Below are 18,737 nucleotides of genomic sequence, written 5' to 3' on the forward strand. Positions count from 1 at the left end.
GGGGCCAGCAGCAGCTGGGCTCCATCTCAGGTCTGCACCAGACACTCATTCTTAAACCCCTGTGTCTTGGCCTGCCCATGTCCTAGCTTCCCCAAGTCTTGACTCCCAATGTCCCAGCCTCCTTGAAGTCTCAGTCTCCCTGTTCCAGGCCTCAGCCTCTCCTGAGTCCCTGCCTAGCTCAGTTCCTACCTCCCACATCCCCTCCCCAGGTCTCTGCTACCATGGCCCACCCAGCTGCACCCCCGCCCCACGCGTCTCCTGGGACCCAGGAGGCCACTCATGGGCTAAGCCTGGTGGCATCTGCGTGTAAACCTTGCTCTGAGCACACGCTCATCGCTGTGGCTGCTGACTTTCACTGTGCATATTAAATGCCATTAAGATGGATGGGATTGGTTTTCGGTGTCCAGAGGACTGTAGCACACGGAGAAACAGCCGCCCCGCAGGGCCTCTCCCCAAGCTCTGGCGGGTGAGCCCTTGGTGGGAGGGGCTGGGGAGCAGGGAACATTTAGGGTGTGGTTGGGGGAGAAGGCAGGAGGCAGGTGGGACCCTCCCCGGAGCCTCTCCTGAGATGCCCTAAGGGCTGGGAATGGGAGCTACTTGGTGGGAGAACCCAGCGGGGATTTCCTATCCCTGGGCTGTGGCCATGCCAAGGACCCTCTTGCTGTTGCCTCTCCCAAGGCCACTCGGCCCCTGCTCACTGTGCGACCTTACACAGCAGCTCAGCCTCTCTGAGCCCCTCTGTCATCTTTAGCCACTGCCCACCAGAGTCCCCTGGGAGCCGCTGGCTGAGGCAAGGCTGGGCAGGGGGTTGACATAGGCTCTCACGCCTTCAGATGCCCTCAAATGGGATTCAACCCCGTCTTGGCTCCTGAGACCTCCCAGCCTGGGCTCTGAGGGTCTGTCCAGACCTGCAGGTAGATGGCTGGGCCTGCAGGGACAGAGGCGGCCGGCGGAGGGCAGCAGAGGGCCGCAGAACTGAGCGGCCGGCACTCACCAGGCCGGGATGTATCCACCCTGCATGCAAACAGCCCTGCCTCTGCCCTGGGCCTTGTCTCACCCCAGGACACCCCAGGCCCTGGCTCAGCTGCAGCAGGGAGGCCAGGCCTCACCCCTCTCCCTCCTGACACCTGCCCAGCCACTGGCTTGGGCCGCTGCCCTCCAGGCCTCTCCTGCCATCCACCCCAGCACTGGGCCCCCTGATGCCCCTGCTTCCCTCCCAAAGGTCCCTCCTAGACACCATCCTGGCCCAGTCAAGATGCCAGCACAGGATCTCCCCAAAACACTCTGGGCCCTGGAGGACAGGGTGAGGCTCCAGCACCTTCCAGGTGGCACTCATGATCAACAATCCCAGGGGCCACGCACCCTGGACCCACCTCCCCCAACACAGAGACCCCAACACAGGCCCTCAGCCATGAGTATGGACACACAAGGCTCCCGGGGTATGGGCAGAGGGTTGACACTGGCTCATAGCATGGGCACCATGGCACAGGGTGAGACAGAGACTCAGCCCCCAGGGTAGTGGCCGGTGCTGACCTTGGGCTAGGCCAGGGCCTGGCCATGCTGAACCAGGTCTGAGCATCCTCAGGGGCCAGCCTCTCCTTGTGGGGTCTCCACAAAGGTGGCCATGGGCTGGGCCCACCTCGAGTTCAGCACCTTGAGGGCCACAGAGCCTCGTGGCCCAGGCCACTAGTGGTCCCTTTGTATTCTCTGGTGACAGGAAGCCCCCGTTCCTGTCAGCCCAGTCTGTCAGCTCCCTCTGCCCTGAGGTGAGGCTTCTATGACCGATGAGGCCCATGGTCCTGGCTCCAACCTCAGGACCCACTCCCATGCCCGGCTCCCTGCCAGACCCATACACCCAACCCAGCTAACACCAGCCCCACCCCGTCCTGCCCCACGGGGGCAGTGCCCTCCACTCTCCTTCACTGGTCCCCTCTCCGTCCCCTCTTCCTGCCTCCCTGCCCTATCCGCTGGGCCCTCATTGTCCATCCTCCTTCCACCACTCTTGAGAAACCTCCCACACATGAGCACCCATCCGTCCCCACACCTGCTCACCAGGCCTGGCTGGGCCTGACCCTCTCCCGAACTGAGGGCTGCAGCCTGGTCGGCTCGGTTCATCGGCACAGACTTGTTTCTGTCACAACAGTTGGTGAGGACTGAGTGACCATGGCCTAGCCAGGTCTCCACGGCCTGCCCCGGGCACTGTGGTGCTCCAGGGTAGTGCAATGAGGGAGGAGCTGCAGGTGGCTGACAGCTGGCTAAGGCAGAACACCCTGATTGGGGCTGCCCAGAGGGGAGGTGGACCCCTGGGCTGAGGGAGCCCCAAGGAACAGAGTTGAGCCCTGGGCAAGCAGCACCTGAAACCCACCCCACCAGGCTCTCACCAGCCCCACGAGCCCAGCACATCCCACCCCACTGCATCCCAGCCAGGCTGGGAGCTGAGTGCTGGTCACTCAGGGTTTAACCCTAATGTCCACCTTGCATTGGGGGTGGTCAACTTTTCTTTTGATGTTGATGGAGGGAGATGGTGGGGCCGCCTAGCGGGGTCTACCTGACCACAGCCTTTGCCTTCTTCTGGATGCCTCCCCATGGGAAGCCCTGTGAGAAAGAGGCCCGAGTGCCCCGGGGAGAACCCCACACTTCCCAGAGGAAGTTGGGCTGGGGGAGGCACCGACCACTAATCTGGAGCCCTGGGCTAGACATTGGAGGTTTCCATGTGTAAGGAGAGGAGGCCCTTGGGAGGCAGAGGAGGGCTGGGAGGTCCCCAGGCGAGGCGTCCCCTGGGCCACACCTCAGCACCTGGCTTCCCCCTCAATTGCCAAGAAAATGCCACCTCCCCTGGTAGATGGCAGCACATGGGGCTCCCAATCAGTCATGGGGTTTGGCAGACCTCTGGGTCCTCAAGTCCCAAGTCCTGGTGTGGCGAATGAGCACCAGAGCTTGGCTGCCGGTGAAAAGCCTGTCTTCCCAATTATCTGCAGCCAGCGTGCCTCAGGGATAATTGGCTCCCTGCAGCTCCTGTCAGGCCCCTTGCCTCCAGAGGAAGCTATTGGGGAACAGGCTGGGCAGCACAGGCCCCAGAACAATCTCACTCATGTCAGAGCCCCAAATACACCAAGCAGCCCCTGCAGTCCCAGCGACAGCCCCCCAGGGAGGCCCCTCCTGAAAGGCAGATGGTGGGAGGAGGAGGCGCTTCCTGGAGGCCATGGTGCCCTGGGAGAATGGTTTATTCTCAACCTGGATATCCAGGTCTATACGCTGGGAAGATGGGAGCTGCAGACCCCGCTGACGCCCAGCCCCGCCCCCAGCCCCAACCCAGATCTCCCCCAGCCTGGCAGCTCCTCCAGGCTCACACACAAGAGCTCCAGCAGGTCCCAGCCTGGCCATGGCCCCACCTGGCTGCACACCTCTGTCCTCGGGGCCCATCGCCCCTTGGTGCCCTCTGTCCAGCCTCCAGGAGCCTGCACTGAATGTCTGCAGGTCCCTTGACAGGGTCTCAGGTGACTTTTGAGAAGCTGGCGAAACCACAAGCTCCCTCCTAGGACCCAGCATCAATTCCAAAGCTTGCCTTCCTCTCCAGGGCTCAGGACTGACACCTGCCCAGGGCATCCATGCACAAAAGGGCCCCTTCACCAAGCGCCTGTCTAGCAAATGACAGCCCAACTCAGCAAATGCCCACACCTCCCCGAGGGTCCCCAGAACATGGGCTGCCTGGTCCTGCTGACTGAAGGCCCCGGCACCCGCATGAGGGTGGGGCTGTCTGATTCCGGCACGTGCCCCAGGAGCAGCCCCTTCGGATGAGGGCTGCTAGCCAGGTAGGCACCCCACTGACCTGGCTTCATCTCACTCTTCCCTGAAGCAGTGTTTTCAAGGACAGGGGCAATTTGAAACAAAAGAGTTGGCTGATTAAAGGAGCACCCTCCTACCACTAACAAAAGACGGGCCAGGGCCAGAGCCAACACCGTATGCCACAGCATGCAGAACAAAGGCCACATGCCCTGTCCTCGGCTGGCCATGTGTCCCCTCCAGGCCTGTCCTGGCTTCCTGACTGCCTCATCTCCACTGTCCCTGGTAGCCGCCCTCACTGTACCCTTCTCCATGCTGCCCTCTGAATGAAGTCACCATGTCCGAGGGGACATGGATGACTCCAGCTGACATGGCCTTGCCCATCCCTTGGGGCTGCAGCACAGTGGCCACCCTCTCCTCACTGCTGGGAATGTTCTGGAGCTGAGTTGGTGCAGGGAGGGTGAAGAGGCCCCGAGCCCTCTTCACACCCACCCCTGGCAGCAGTTAGCAGAGGCTGGGGAGAGAAGGGTGTGAGCTCTTGCAGACATGGCACCCCAGGGTATCCTGTGCCAGGGGACACTTTGGCCATGAAGGGACTGTCTGGGCATGGCAAGCTCTGGGGGGCATCAAGCGTGCCCTGACAGCACTTGTAGGGGAGCAGGGTCCCAGTCTCAGCACAGTCCAGTCAGACGGGCCTGGCCTGAGTTCCAACTGCCTCTCCCAGCTGTTTGACCCCAAACATCATGGTTTTCTGGCCTCTGGAATGGAGCTGGGGAGGGATGAAAGCATTACCGAGGGTGGAAGAGGAACCACAGAGTCCTGTGGAAGGGCATGGCAGCTGTGAGCCTTTCATTCTGAGTATCTGAGACCCCAGGAGGGGCTGGGCGCTCGTCTGGGCTAAAGTCTCACAGTGAGGGGCGGCGGCCGCAGCCAGGATGCACCATTCATTGCCATTGAGGAGGTCTGGGAAGAGAGGTGGTTTGGGGGACACCATCCGGGGTCCCTGAGCTGGAGGGTCCCGTCTTTGGAATGGAGGGGCCGGGGGCCATTCCAGAACAGTGTCCAGGAAAGAAGGGGCTCTAAGCCGGCCGCCCAGCCCCCTCCTGCTGTGTGGGGCTCTGTGCTGACTGCATGGCCCCCCAGCCCCCGGCCTGTTTGATGGCTTCTCCCCTCCCCTCTCTGCTGCCTGGTCCCCTGGAGCTCTCCCTTCCCCACCATGGGGCTGAGTTAAAGAAAAAACTGATTCCAGCAGATGAGGGGAGGAACAGCCCTGCTGGAGGCAAGGTGGGCGTGGCGGGAGTTTGTCTCCCCTGATGCGCAGGCAGTGGCTGGAGGAGCATCTTCGGGGGTGGAGGATGAAAGCTCAGACTCTGGCCTGTGGGTCCCAGCTCTAGGCTTCCCAACCCCCAGGCTCCCCAAAAGGTCTGTAGTGTCCTGGGCACCCAGGCCCTGATCTCAGGGGAAGGGGGCACAGTGCCTCCCACAAGCGGCTCAGCCCAGCCTCAGGACTCCTCACGCACACCCAGGGCCTCTGGAGTGGGCATCTCCTGCACCCTCCGCTTCCCTCAGCTCAAAACCAGGGCAGGTTCGAAACGTGCGTGCAGCTCATCGTACACACGGGTTTGGAATTTCCAACGCGGTGCCTCCAATTTCATAAAATATTGCCCCACTTTAGACATTCTCAAGGAAAGGAAATGGGGGCTGGGAGGGACCAGGGCCTGTGGAGGGTGGGGCTGGGAGAAGCTGCCATGGGACCCTTTCCCCGCTCCTTTCAATCTGGCTCAGATATTTTTAGATGAAATAAAATCTTTGATTCGGTGGTGGTTTCTGCACTGCCCCCAGGGTCTGGGGTCAGAATTCCCCCGCTGGGGCACAATAGGTGCCATTTCCCATATTTGGGGGCTCAGGGAACAGGGTGTGAGCCACGAGGGGAGGGGCTTGGGAAGGTGGGGATAGGCCACTGGAGGCCGTGGGCCGGCATCCTGGTGTGGCAGCCTCCACCACGGCAGGCAGGTCATTTGATGCCCAAGGCCCAGGGCCCCCTGTCCAAGGTGAGGAGCCGTGGCTGGGTCTCTGGGGAGGCCAGGCTGCCTGCAGTGGACCGGCTGTACCCTGGAGCCCCGCGCTAATGCCCATCCTCAGATGCTCCCAGCTCCGGCTTGCCTCAGGGCCTCGGCACTGGTGGCCCCTCCCGGTCTCCTGTCCTGTCTTCAGGGCCTATGGCAGCAGCCCCACGTGATTTCCAGCTCTGCAGTCTGCTTTGGGCCGCATTTCCTCACTGCAGGCCCAGCTGGCTCTCAGCATGGTATCTGCCCGGGTGCCCGCATCACAGAGACTGGGGTGTGGAGGATGGCAGGCTCCCAGGGACCCTCTGGCCGCTCTCCAGGTTGGGTGCATGCTGGACGCTCACTCCATTCTGCCCTCCATTTGCCCATGCTCCGTCCACCCAGCCGGGCCCAGAGGGTCGGGGGTGTGTGGGTGGGTGCTGTTCAGAGGCCCTGGCTATGGGGCAGGGGGCCCAGCCTCAAGACTGCGACCTGGCCTGAGCGTGGGCGCAGCCTGGCTCCCCGACTCTCCCTCCCCATAAATAAAAGATTCCCTTCCTCCTTCCAGCTTGCGCAGCCGCCGCCTGCTCGCCGGCCCGGCCCTTTGTGCCCACGCGTTGCCATGGAGATGGGCGATTCAAAGGCCTGGCACTTCAAGGCTTCCCTCCTCTCCTGGCGGGCCAGGGCGGGGGTAGCCGGGATGGTTGCCCGAGCCCAGTGGGTGCCGCCTCCTCTCTCCGTCCAGCAAAATGCCAGATCCTGCCAGGGCTAGGGCACCCACCAATTCTCACTCTGGTGTGGGTGGCTGACTCTGGCCCCTACCCCAAAAACAGATGCGCTTTTACAGGGACCTTCTTCAAAGTTTGATAGAATAAGGGAAACTGAGGCACAGCTGGTCCCTTGGCCATCCTGGGGAACACAGAGCCGACTCCCTGTCTCATGCACCATTCGCACAGTGGGCTGCTTTCAGCTGTGTGCTGTCCAGGGTCATCAGCCTCCAGGATGTGGCCCTGGGGAGAGGCTGCCCTTCCTCCATCCCAGCATGGACGGCCCAGGGCTGGAAGCCGGGATTTGGGGTGAGCTGCACGGGGATGACTAATCCAGCCACAAAGCCGTCCCCTCCGCACTCTGCACGCCATGCGGGTTGGAGCTATCTCTGAGTCACCGTCGAGACGTTGAGAATGTCGCAGGGTCTTTGAGGCTCTTCCGCTCCCCCCAATCCTGTTCCCCACTCATACTTTTTATCTCCCCACAATCTGCCCTTTAATCATCTCCTAAGACTCGTGCAACCAGCAGAATCGACAGCAGCACTTTCTGGTTCAGCCACTGCCTCCCACCTACCCCATTGTGGCAGCCACTTGACGTTTGTTGCCTGCTCACTGTGGCAGCCAGGCAAGTCTGGGACCCCTTAGAGCCTCGGTTTCCTCTCCTGTGTAATAGAAGCAGTCGTCCGCTCTTAACAAATGTCCAGAGATGTCTGGGGGCCAGGTTTCTGTGCTGGGCCTGGGAACAAGACACCTGATTTTGGGTGGAGATTCTGTCCGCCTTGCTCCACCCCATGAACTCTGGTGAGGGTGACCACCACACACCACAGTTACTTCCTGGCCCCAAGTGGCTGGCCCATCAGGGACTTCCCAGGAGTCACTGGTTGGAGGGAAGGAAGCCAGGGAGAGGTGGCAGAGCCGGCTGCATCCCAAGGCTGTCTCCAAGGGGCCCACCCTTGGCCTCCATCCACCCCTCCCTGGCCCAGACCCGTGTCCTGCCTCAGCAGCCCAGCCCACGGCAGCTGTCCCTTCACAGGCTGCAAAGATGGTGGCCCTGGTCCTGGCCGTGGAGCAGGCAAGGCGCATGGAACATAAAGAAATATGGCTGTGAAGTGGCCAGGCCATGGAGGAAGCTCAGGGGACCTCAATGTCTACATTAAGACCTCTCAGGAGTGGGTTGTCCCTTCTGGAAGGGTGCTGGGGACAGCCGTGTGGCCCTTTTCAGTGGAAGGATCCCATGTCCTCAGGCAGTGCCATCACATCCCCTGAGAAGCCCTGAAACCCAGGCATGAGGATGCAGCTGGCCCGGCCCCGGCAGGGAAGGGAGCGCAGCAGCTGGGCTCCGGCCCGCCTACGCGCTGATCGCCAGTGTCCTGGGTCAGAAAGCAGGAGGCTTTTGTGCACACATGGGCCTCAGGACTGGGTCAGGGCTCAGGCTTCCCAGATGGGAGAAAGTGCATGCAGGGCCACCGGCTCCCCAGCTGAGGGAGGCGTCCTTGCCTTCCATGCTCAGAGCCCTGTCTCAGGCGCTTGGCGCTCTTCTCTGCATCTTGGGTTTCCAGCAGGCCTGCCCCGCCCCAGGAGTTGTGGGGAGGCTGGGACTGACTGAGATCCCCCAGGAACAAGGCAGATGATTGATAGAACTTGGCCCCGCCTGCCCTCTCAGCCCCCAGAGCCCCCAGAGGTGAGCTCCAGATGTCACCAGGGCTAATTTGGGAGCCCCTGCCCCATAGAGGAAACCCCCTGCAGCAGGCAGAGCCCCGCTTGGCCCCCTCTTCAGCCGAGGGCTGCGGCCCATGCTGTCACCTCCCCTCCCCTGCAGCGGAGCTAGATGATGGCTGTTCTGTCAAGGGGGCCCTCAGCCTAGAGCATCAGCGCCACTCGGCCAGGACTAGTTCAGGTGGTAGTTCGGGGCTTTGACCCTGGCCTGTCTGATCTGCAGGCCGAGCATCCCCTCACCACACGGTTTTCTACAGGGTGGAATGGAAAGGAGGCCAGAGACTGGGAGACCCAGCCACAGCCATGCAGGAGAGGGCTGCCGCCCCTGACCTGAGAGCAACGGTACCAGGACCCTCCATCTGCCATCTGCACACAGGGTCACCTCCAGCCCACAGGGCAAGGGGGCCAGGGCCGGGTCCTGAGTGCAGGGGTGTCTTTGGCAGGGTAAGAGTCAGCCTAACTCACACTCCACTGCCACACTTTGCAGTGAGACTGACAGGTGGAATAAACCCATCAGGCCCCCCAGCACCAAGAAGAGCTCTTCAGAGTGGCCCAGGCCTGGCCATGTCCCTGAGAGAGGGGTGCCACTGCTGCGCCCTGAGCAGGGGGTGGGCTACTACTGCTTTGTTCTGTCTGTCTCGGATTTTTGCTAATAAGCCTGTCTTTTTTCTTTTTTTTTTTAAAACAAACTTTTTAACTTTAGAACAGTTTTATTTTTGCTGAAAAATTGAGAAGACAATACAGAGAGATCCCATCGACCACACACCAGTTTCACCATTGTGAGCATCTCGAATTGGTAGGTTAGAGTTGCTGAGCCAATAGCGGCACACTATTATCAGCTATCGTCCATGCAGTGTTCACATTTCCTTTGTCCTTACCGATGTCCTTTTCTCCATACCAGGATCTGATTTTGGTCATTGAAATTGCCAAAAACAAGGGGACACAGGAGTGTGCTTGGCCAGGTGGGCCACCTGCTGCTGCCACCCCCAGATGTTCATCCCAGCCCTCCATGCACTCTGGGGACTTTTCAAAGGGTCTCACCTGTTGGGTGCCAGAGACACCCTCCTAGGCCTCAGATTCCTCCTCTGTGATGAAGGCCGGGGCTGCTGGCTCCTCCATACCACGCTCAGCCCCCAGCAGACAGGCAACAGGGGCCTTGTCCCACTGTAGCTGTGGTCAGGTGGCCCAGGACTGGATGGTCCTACGGGGAGCTGAGGCCCCCACCTTGAGATCTCCCTGCCCAAGACACCAGTGGGGTTGGGGTGGGTCAAAGGCCTGTTCCTCCAGGGGCCATAGGAGGGGCTTCTTAATCTGAGGGTGAGAGGGTTTGGGAGGTGACACGCCAACTCCCACCTCAATTCTCACCCTCCAGTTCTCACCCCACAAACTATCACCATGACTGCCCACCTCCACTTCTCACCCCCACCTCTCACCCCTACCTCTCACCTGCCGCTCTCACCTACTACTTCTCACCCCCAATTCACACCCCTCCCTTTCACTCACACCTCTCACCCACACCTCTCACCTTCCAGCTCACTCCCTCTATTTCTCCCCTCTCAACCTCTTCCTGCCCTGAGCTCAGCCTCCACCGAAAAGGTGGCCTTTTCCCCAGATAGCTGGGCAGGGGCTGGACCAGACAGATTGCTGGCAGGGGAGGCACACTTGCTCTTCTTTGGTGAGAGTGGCTCTTGCCTCCTATGATCCCAGAGCTCAGGCCTGTCCAGCATCCCTCCTGGAGGCAGCAGGGTGGGTGTGTTCCTGCAGACATGGACAGCCCACCTTGGCACTCAGAGACCAGCGATCCAGCCCCTCCTCCAGGCAGCCATCCTGGATCACTCCCCGCTGCTCTATCTGACTGGGTGGCATCTCAGCACCTCCCCAGGGAATGTCCCCAGGCCCTGCAAACTCAGTCCTGTCAGTCCCCAGCCCGCTCTGGGACCCCTCAGGAATGCTCCTTTCCTCGAGTCCTCTTCCTCCCACGGCCTCCATTCCTGCGGATTCTCTGCTGGGAAGTAGATCTCACCCCGTTTCACCATCAGGGAAACTGAGGCTGGGAAGGTAAAGATACTGCCCAGAGCCATGCCTGTGGGAGGCCTGGGACTTGCTGGTGGCCTGTGAAGGTTGGGCAGGGGGGGATGGCTGGAGTCCCCAGGACCACCAGGACCCCACCTGGCAGTGGAGGCCTAGGGTGAGGGACTGGGGCTGAGCAGGGCCTCTGTGCTGCCACTGTTGAATGTGACACTGCTCCTGAGAAGCAAGACCAGAGACAAGTTAAGCAGGCCTCTGGGCACTAACAAAGACAAGAAGGGTGAGCAGGCATCAGGAGCGCTTGGGGACTCGCGGTGGGACGGCCATGAGAACTCGGCCCACGGTCATGTCAGTGGTGGCAAGGAGAGGACGGATGTCAGCTGTTTTTATTTTATTTTATTTTATATTTTATTATTTTATTTTATTTTATTTTATTATTTTTCTAGAGGGTCTTGCTCTGTTGCCCAGGCTAAAGTGCAGTGGCACAATCATGGCTCACTGCAGCCTCGAACTCCTGGGCTAACGTGATCCTCCTGCCTCAGCTCCCAAGTAGCTGAGACTACAGGCGTGCACCATAACAGCCAGATAATTTTATTTTTTTAATTTTTGTAGAGATTGGGACTCACTATGTTCCCCAGGCTAGTCCCGAACTTCTAGCCTCACGGGATTCTTCCCGCTCTGCCTTCCAAAATGCTGGGATCACAGGTGTGAGTCACTACACTTAGCCTGTTTTACTTTAAAATATATATATTTCCTGTTTTGAATGGGTATCCCCTCCTTCCACCCATCTCCAGTGACCTGACACCCCTAGCTGTACCTGCAGGCGGTCCCCCTCCTCACCCCCACTAGACATATCTGTGAGTGCCTCACCCCGGCCCCACCAGACCTGCAGGCCTCTCCCTGCCCTCCAACAGCCAGACCTGTGGGAGCCCCTAAGCAGCTCCCCTAGGGAATCCTCACCCTGATGCGGCTGCCATCCTGTGGGTGAGGGGCAGCTTCTCACTGCAGCTTAGATCTGCATGTTTCTCATTCTGAGTGAAGGTCAGCAGGGGGTGATGGGAGGTTCCTTTCATGCCTTTGCCCATTTTTCTCTTGGGCTGTTGCTCTTTTTCTTACTGATTTGTATTGAGAACCAAAAACGGCCCTTTGTGAACTGAGTTGCCGATATTTTTACCCTTTGTTGGTTATCATTTTATGGTGTTTTTTTTCTCTCCGTGCATCTGCCTTTTATTTTCACGAGGTTGAATATACCCATCTTTTACTTTATGGCTTCTGGGTTTTGTATAATTCTTAGAGTGACTCAAGATTGGTTTTTTGCATTCCATGCTTTCTTCTAGGAGTTTTATGGTTTTATTTTTACTTTTTAAATCTTAATTCCACTTGGAACTTGTTTTAGCGTCAAGGAGTGAGGTAGGAATCCAAATGTTTCCTCCATATGTCAATTCCGTTGTCTTAAGGCCAAGTGTTGATTGTATATGTGGGATTATTTGTTGAATATTCCATCTCTCCTCTTGGATTTGACCTGCCTCTTCTCATATTTGCATTTGAGCCTCTTTCTGGACTCTTTCCCATCGTGTGACTGTCCAGGGTCTGTGTTAATTATCATGGTCTTAGAATATAAGGCGTTTCAGGATGCGACATGGCCCATCTCTCTCCATATGCTCATTCTTTCATGTGAACTTCACAATTGCACTGGATGGGCCTCCTGATTCATTCAAGGAACAAGCAGTCAGGCTTCAGCCAGGCCAGAGAATGGGCCGTGGGTCCTAGCACTGGGCTTTCATCTGGGTTCCATCCCATTGGCCTGTGCCCTGGGGCCTGGCTCCTCGGGACTCAGCCAGTCCTGCTGGTGGAGTGCACAGGCGTGACTGAGTGCTGGACTCTGTTTCCACGTGAGACCTTGGGGTGGAGGGGTGTCCCAAGGGAGTGGCCGAGGCAGAGGACCCTCTTTCTGGATGTCCTCACTTGCCCATGGGAAGGGAGGTGGTCCTGGCTGAGCCACAAGGCCCTGCAGGCTCAGGCCCTGCACACATGCACTTTGGCAGAGCCAACCAGAGAGGCCTGATGACCGGAGCACCTAAGCAGCAAGGGCAGGCAGGAGTGTCCAAGAGGGAGCCAAGCTGTGGCTGCTCTGCTGAGCCATCCATTCCAGCAGGCAGCAGGCAGCGGACTGAGAATGCTCAGCTCAGAACTCGAGCCTGGGCATGAACCGGAGCCTCCAGAAACCTGCCCCTTAAGCGGGCCAGCTAAGAGTGGCAGCTGGGAGCAGGCCAGCTAAGAGTGGCAGCCCACAGCAGCCCTTGTGGCCTGTTCTCAGCCACACCCCCAGGGCCCAGGGCTCTGCTCCCACCATAGCTGGCCTCCTGGGAGCCCCTCGCCTGGCTGGATGGGCCAGTGGGGCGGGGGCATTGAGCAGAGGGTAGGTGGAGCTAGCAGACCCCAGATGTCCGGACACAGGCTAGGAGAAGCGCCTCTAAGGCTGGCAGCAAACCCTGGCCAGCCTGGACCGTCAGCAGGAATCCTGGCTAAAAATACCTCAGTCTCAGAGGCCCGCCGGCTGCTGCAGCCTCCTCAGAGCCCCCTCCTCACGTTGGGCACCGCCCATGTGCCCCTCCACCTCCCTTGCAGGCAACAAGGCCTGCGGACACAGGAGGAAACTTAGGCCCTGTGCCAGCGAGTCCCAGCCCCAGGGCCTGGCCTCCAGGACTGCCCACGGAGGCCCCCATCTCACTGCAAGGCCAGGGCTGGCCCTGCCCTGCTCCGCACCCGTCAGCCTGGGAAGGGGTCAGGGCAGGCCCCATCAGGACCAGCTCTGACAGGGGCGCAGGATCTGCTGGCCCCACCCTGCACAGCACCCTGTCCCATGGCTCTCAGAGGCAGAGCCACTGGCTGGGGGGCAGAGCCCCGACGACTGAGTCACCCTGGCAGAATGTGGGGTGCTAGGTGGGCTCTTCCCAGTCACCCCTGTGGGCTTCAAGTGACCACACGGCATGGCTATGCCTTTTATCCTGGAATCACTGGCTGGGGGACTCAGGCCAAGGCCCGCCTCCCTGGAACTCAGTTTCACCACCTGTAACCAGTGGGGATATGCGGAATGGGGGTCCAGCAGAGGTATGCGGGGTGTTACAGCCTGCCTCCAAGAGTGTTTGTTGAGTGACTGAGGAAGTGAGCAGATGAAGGCAGCAAGGGAGGCTGCGGAGGGTGGGGCTACTGAGCTCAGAGTCAGGCTGGCCCTTTTGCGTCCTTGATGGAACCCTGTGGCAAGCCCTCAGCCTCTCCATCTGGGAAACAGAACAAACCTGCATGCTGCATGGATTGTGGTGGCCCAGAGTGAGGAACCCAGGGGCCCAGGGAGCTGCTACAAGAGCAAGGCTGGGCACTGGCCAGCCGAGGCATCCTAGGGGCCAACTCACTGTGGCCCCAAGATGGGTCTGACGGTCCACTCTGCCTTCTACTCCCGTCCACTCCTGCTGATAGCTATCGCCATGCCTTCCCTGCCTTCCCTGCCCCACTGGGAGCTTGTGGGTGTTTTCAGCGGGTGCCCCTCCCCCCCGACCCGGTTTTGACTGCCCGCTGGGCTCCTGGTGTGAACAGCGGCTCCCAATTTGGCTGTCACTGCCAGGTGGGTGGCTCTAGAAGGATCCACACTCCCTGCAGGGGCGGGGGAGGGGCGTGAAGCCACAGCGGATGCCTTGGGCACAGCCCAGGGACCCCCGCCTTCCGGAGCTCTGCCCCTGCACCAGATTTGGGCCTTCAGGGACCAGAAGCCTCCTACTCCCCAGCCCCACCCGGCCAGCCTCCCCAGAGAGAGGCCACCAACTTAGTTGTGCCCACTGAGAGAAGACCCTGAGCCCATCTGCTGGTGAACACAAGTGGCCCGAGGCTCATCTCAAGGTCCAGGAGCCCTGGGGACTCACCCCTTCCTCTAGCCATCAGGAAGAGTGGCGGACCAGGGGTCCAGGTGCCAGCCCAGCATGTCCCACTTGGCCGAGCGTCCTTTCATCTCCTTTCAGGCTCCCATCGTAGAGATGGGCCACAAGGGATCCAGTCCAGTGCTGGGGGAGGGAGCGGTAAGGGCCATCACTGTGCAATGCACACGTCCCATTGAGGGTCCCCAGCAGCCTCCAGGTGGTGGGAGGTGCGCATGGCCCGTCAGGGGGCCTGCCCAGTGTGGCACAATCCAGGATGCCATTCTGTGGGAGGAGGCCCTCGCTAGTGAAGGGTCAGAGGCATTTGGAGATGGGCAGGCCCAGTGGGATTCTTGGGGCCACTGCCAGGGTTTGGTTGTCGGTCCCTTCCTTGTGCCAGCCCCCGTTGCTGCTGCTGTGGCTTTGATGAATAAGAGATGAGGAAGCAGATTAATTATGGCTTAACATGCACCAAAGTTGGGCAGAGGGACTCCTAGGGATGGGAGTCCTCAGGGGTGCAGAACTGATGGGGGAAGGCCAGGACACCCTCTGCAGTCCCGGGGATGGGGGATGGTGAGAGGCTTCTGGAGGAGGCAGAGGCTGTGGACAAAGAGAGGGCAGAGGGGCTGCCAAGATGTGGGTCCACCTAAGGTCCCAAGACCTCCTTCTCTGGTCTGGAAAATGGGTGGTGGTAGTAGTGTCTACACTGTAGGACTGAATGGGATGACTCACTCAGCAGGCCTGGCACAGAGTCCTCTCAGGCCTTGGGCATGCAGCCGCCCTCCATGGTGACAGCAGATGGCAGGCTGGCGCCCCCCAGCTCCCTGGCACCGGGACCACGTCCCCAGCCGCCCACTCAGAGTGCAGGGAAGGGTCGGTCACATTGACACGCTTGGGCAGCAGGCATGTGCTTGCCGCATGACCGTCTAGCTTCCTTCTTGGTCTCTCCTTGCATTGGCCTGGAGTGGCCCAGAATGTGTGGAGCAAAGACCCAGTTTCCTTGCTGCCCCATCCTTCCCTAGGAGACACCGAGGGCCTGGATGTCCGTGAGTACCGCATAAGCATGCCAAGGAAAGCCATGGCATGCCTATCTCTCCAGGCGGGAGATGAGCCTCCTAAAGCCCTGGGAAGCAGTGACCTTCCAAGGAGGCTGAACCGTGTCCCTGTCAGCCCAAGACGGGCCACCGTGAAAGGTCCCATCATCTCAAGCTGCCTTATATGGGCAGGCCTGGAGTTTTGAGTGAAAACCCTGCATGATCCTCTCAGGGGACAGGAGGGGTGAACAAAGGAGGGACAGTGACTAGCTGACCAGGCCCTGAGGCATTAGCGTCTGCCTCATCCACATGCTGTGCAAACTCAGAGAGGCCAAGGGGCTGGGCTGAGGTCACACAGCTGGGCAGGGCCCTCATGACTGGCATGCTGGTCGTGGAGGCCGAGCCCCAGGTTGGGGGTGGGGGTGGGAGGTGAGGCAGCCCCTGGCCTCACTGGAGGGGGGTGGTGGGCTGGGGAAGCTGGCAAAGGATGTGCCCTACATGGTGGGTGTGAGGTGGGGAACGATTCAGGCAGATGCCTGTATGGCCCTGCTGGCCAAGTCCGGGCAGGGTGTGACAGGTCTGTGTGGCCCTGAGGGCACAGCTGTCTGCAGTCTCCAGCTCACTCCTGATCCCCAGGGCCACGTGTCCAGAAAGCCTGGGCGGTTGGATCAGCTGGGCGCAGATGGCTTGTCCTCCCAGCACCCCTGCTGGGGCTTCCTAGGAACTGATTGGTGTAGACTCCGGGCAGCAGACGGCCAGGCTCTGCCCACAGAGTCCCTGGCTCCTCCCACGAGGTCACCCGATAGAACTGGCTGTGCCCCTTGACCAGGGGCTCCAGGCCCTGTCAAGCCCTCCCCGCTAGCCCCTCACCAGCCGTCAGCCTCTCCCCCTCTCTTGCCCATTGGGCCCTGGGGGGTGATGGCTCCGCGGTCGCCTGCCCAGAGAGTACACCACTCCCCATGCTGCCCCCCACCTGGCTACACCCTGAAAAATGTGGCTTACCAAACCCTCCCACATGCGCAGCCTAAGAAGCGGGCTGTGCCTTGCTGGTAGCAGACTGACCGGCTGCCTAGCCCTGCTCAACTCTGCCTCTGCACCCCCATAACTCCCTATCAGCGCTGGCCGACACCTAACCATCCCAGCTAGCACCCAGGAGTGGGCTCAGCTTCCAGTGGGGAGGGCGCTGGCCAAGGTGCTGACCAAGGTGGCGGACACAGGAAACCAGCCCATCCCCCAGTGCTCCCTCTGCGGGCCTCAGCCCTGCTCCCACTGCACAGACCTGTGGGGAGGTGGAGGCCCAGGCCTCAGCCCAGAGCAACCAGGAACAGCCGGGCTTGGTGGCTGGAGAGGGTTCCGGTGCCAGAAGCCTCCAGGGCAGCCCTGCTACCCATTTCCCCCCATGCCCATCCCATGTCCCAGAATGGTCACTTCAGCTGCTGCAGGAGGGGTAGGAGGGGCTTTAAACCTATGAGATAGGGGATGGGGTCACAATCTTCAATTGTAGTGGGCCGCTCTGGGTCACTGGTAATTGAAGAGACATCTGCATAGTAAGCACCCAAGTGTCCTCTCAAGGCCTCTCTGCAAGCACAGAGCAGCCCGAGACTGGAGCCTGGTCCACCCCAGCGCTGTCCTCAGACTGATGGCCAGTGCCACATGACTCGTCTGAGGGTCTGATACATCCCTGTGGCAAGAGCTCAGTTCCTAGTCTGGGGGCTGCTGTGGGCAGGGACCCTGGAGGAAGAATGCTTGTTTGGGGGTCAGGCCTCAGCCTCCCACTGGCTCTGTGAGCTTCGCCTGAGGTTCCCTATCTGTGCAATGGGTGATGATGTCTTGGTGTGGCTCTGGGAGGATCCATTGAGCCACCTCAGGGGCTGAGCTGGTGGCACTCGGCAGCCAGCACCCCCTGGGGAGGTGGCAGTGTGTGCACAGCCCACCCCTTCAGGAGGCCAGGGGACAGAGTGGCTGGGGGTGTCTGGGCCCCACCTCACCTTCTGTGTGGCTGGGAATGGCATGCACTCCACAATGCCCTGGTAGCCTAGGCTGGGACAAGGGTGATAGGGATAAAGCAGGCCAAGGTGATGAGGGCCACAGAGCAGCAGCCAGAGGCATGTGAGCAGTGCAGCCTCCACACCAGGCAGAGGGCCCACCCAGCATGGCTCCGCCCCATGAAGCTGCCTGCCACTGGGCTCAGATGGGAGCACCGGGGTTCTGGGAGGTCCTCACTTCCTCTGGACAGGGCAGGCAGGTCACCAGCCCTGTGCCCTGCTCATCTCCCTCAGGGCCACCTCCATGGCCAGGGGCAGGCAGAGAGCACAGGGCTGCCCAGTCATCAGGTCTCTCTGCTTCATATCAGTGGACCTGGTCTCTGAGGGGGCCATCAAGACATCAGGCTGGCCCACTCCGTCCTTGAGTCAGGGTCCTATAGACCGACACCAGGTGGGCCTGCAAGACCCTCATCTGCATGGTTCTCTTATGCAGGGTGGGCCTGGGGAGGACCCAGCCCGGCTGAGCTGACTCCCAGCACTCCTCCAGGTGCAGGGGCAGCCTGGCAGTTGTCTGAAGACCCCGGGATGCACTTAGGAGCTCATCAGTGAGGCCCGGTAGGTGCCCCGAGCAGAAGACTGAGAAGGGACACCTGCACCCCTGTGTGGTGTGTGCAGGGGGGTCACTAGATTCTCTGGCCCCATGCCCCACACCGCCTGTGGGAGGCTGGCTTGGTAGAGTGGGGGATACTAAGCAGGTGACCTCGGAGAGCATCTTCTGGGTTTGGAGCCCCCATTCCGCAGGAGGGAAGAGGTGGGGGATCCCTGCAGGGTTACGGGTAACATCAGGCCTGGGTTCCTTCTCTAGGATGGTGCAGAGAGGGCCACAAAGGCCCAGGAGGGCCCCCAGAACTCTCTTAAGCCTTGAGCCTGTTTCTTACTGAAAAATGGGGGCGATCATGCTCCAGCAAGGGGCTTCTGTGCAGGGGGCGCGGGATTCATGAGTTTCGTGAAGCCAGCAAGGGAGTGGGTCAGGCAGAGGCCATTCCCAGGCCTCGGGACAAAGCCCTTGCCCGCTTGGGGACCGGGGCAGCCTAGGTCGCCACACCCTCGGGCCCGCGCCCCCGGCCCACTCCCGCCCGGGCCGCCATCCCCTCCGCCGCCTGCAGGGGCTGCCGCCTCTTCAGGAATGCGCCGCCTTTGTCTGGGACCGCGCGGCGCCGGTGCACCGGGCGGGCTGAGCGCCTCCTGAGGCCCGGCCTGCGCTCCCCGGCCCGCCGCGCCGCCCACGCCCCAACCCCGGCCCGCGCCCCCCAGCCCCCGCCCGGGCCCGCGCCCGCGCCCGCGCCCGCGCCCAGGTGAGCGCTCCGCCCGCCGAGAGGCCCCGCCCCGGCCCGCCCCCGCCCCGCCCCGGCCGGCGGGGGAACCGGGCGGATTTCTCGCGCGTCAAACCACCTGATCCCATAAAACATTC

The sequence above is a fragment of the Symphalangus syndactylus genome, chromosome 18, assembly GCF_028878055.3.
Source record: "Symphalangus syndactylus isolate Jambi chromosome 18, NHGRI_mSymSyn1-v2.1_pri, whole genome shotgun sequence".
Classification (NCBI taxonomy): domain Eukaryota; kingdom Metazoa; phylum Chordata; class Mammalia; order Primates; family Hylobatidae; genus Symphalangus; species Symphalangus syndactylus.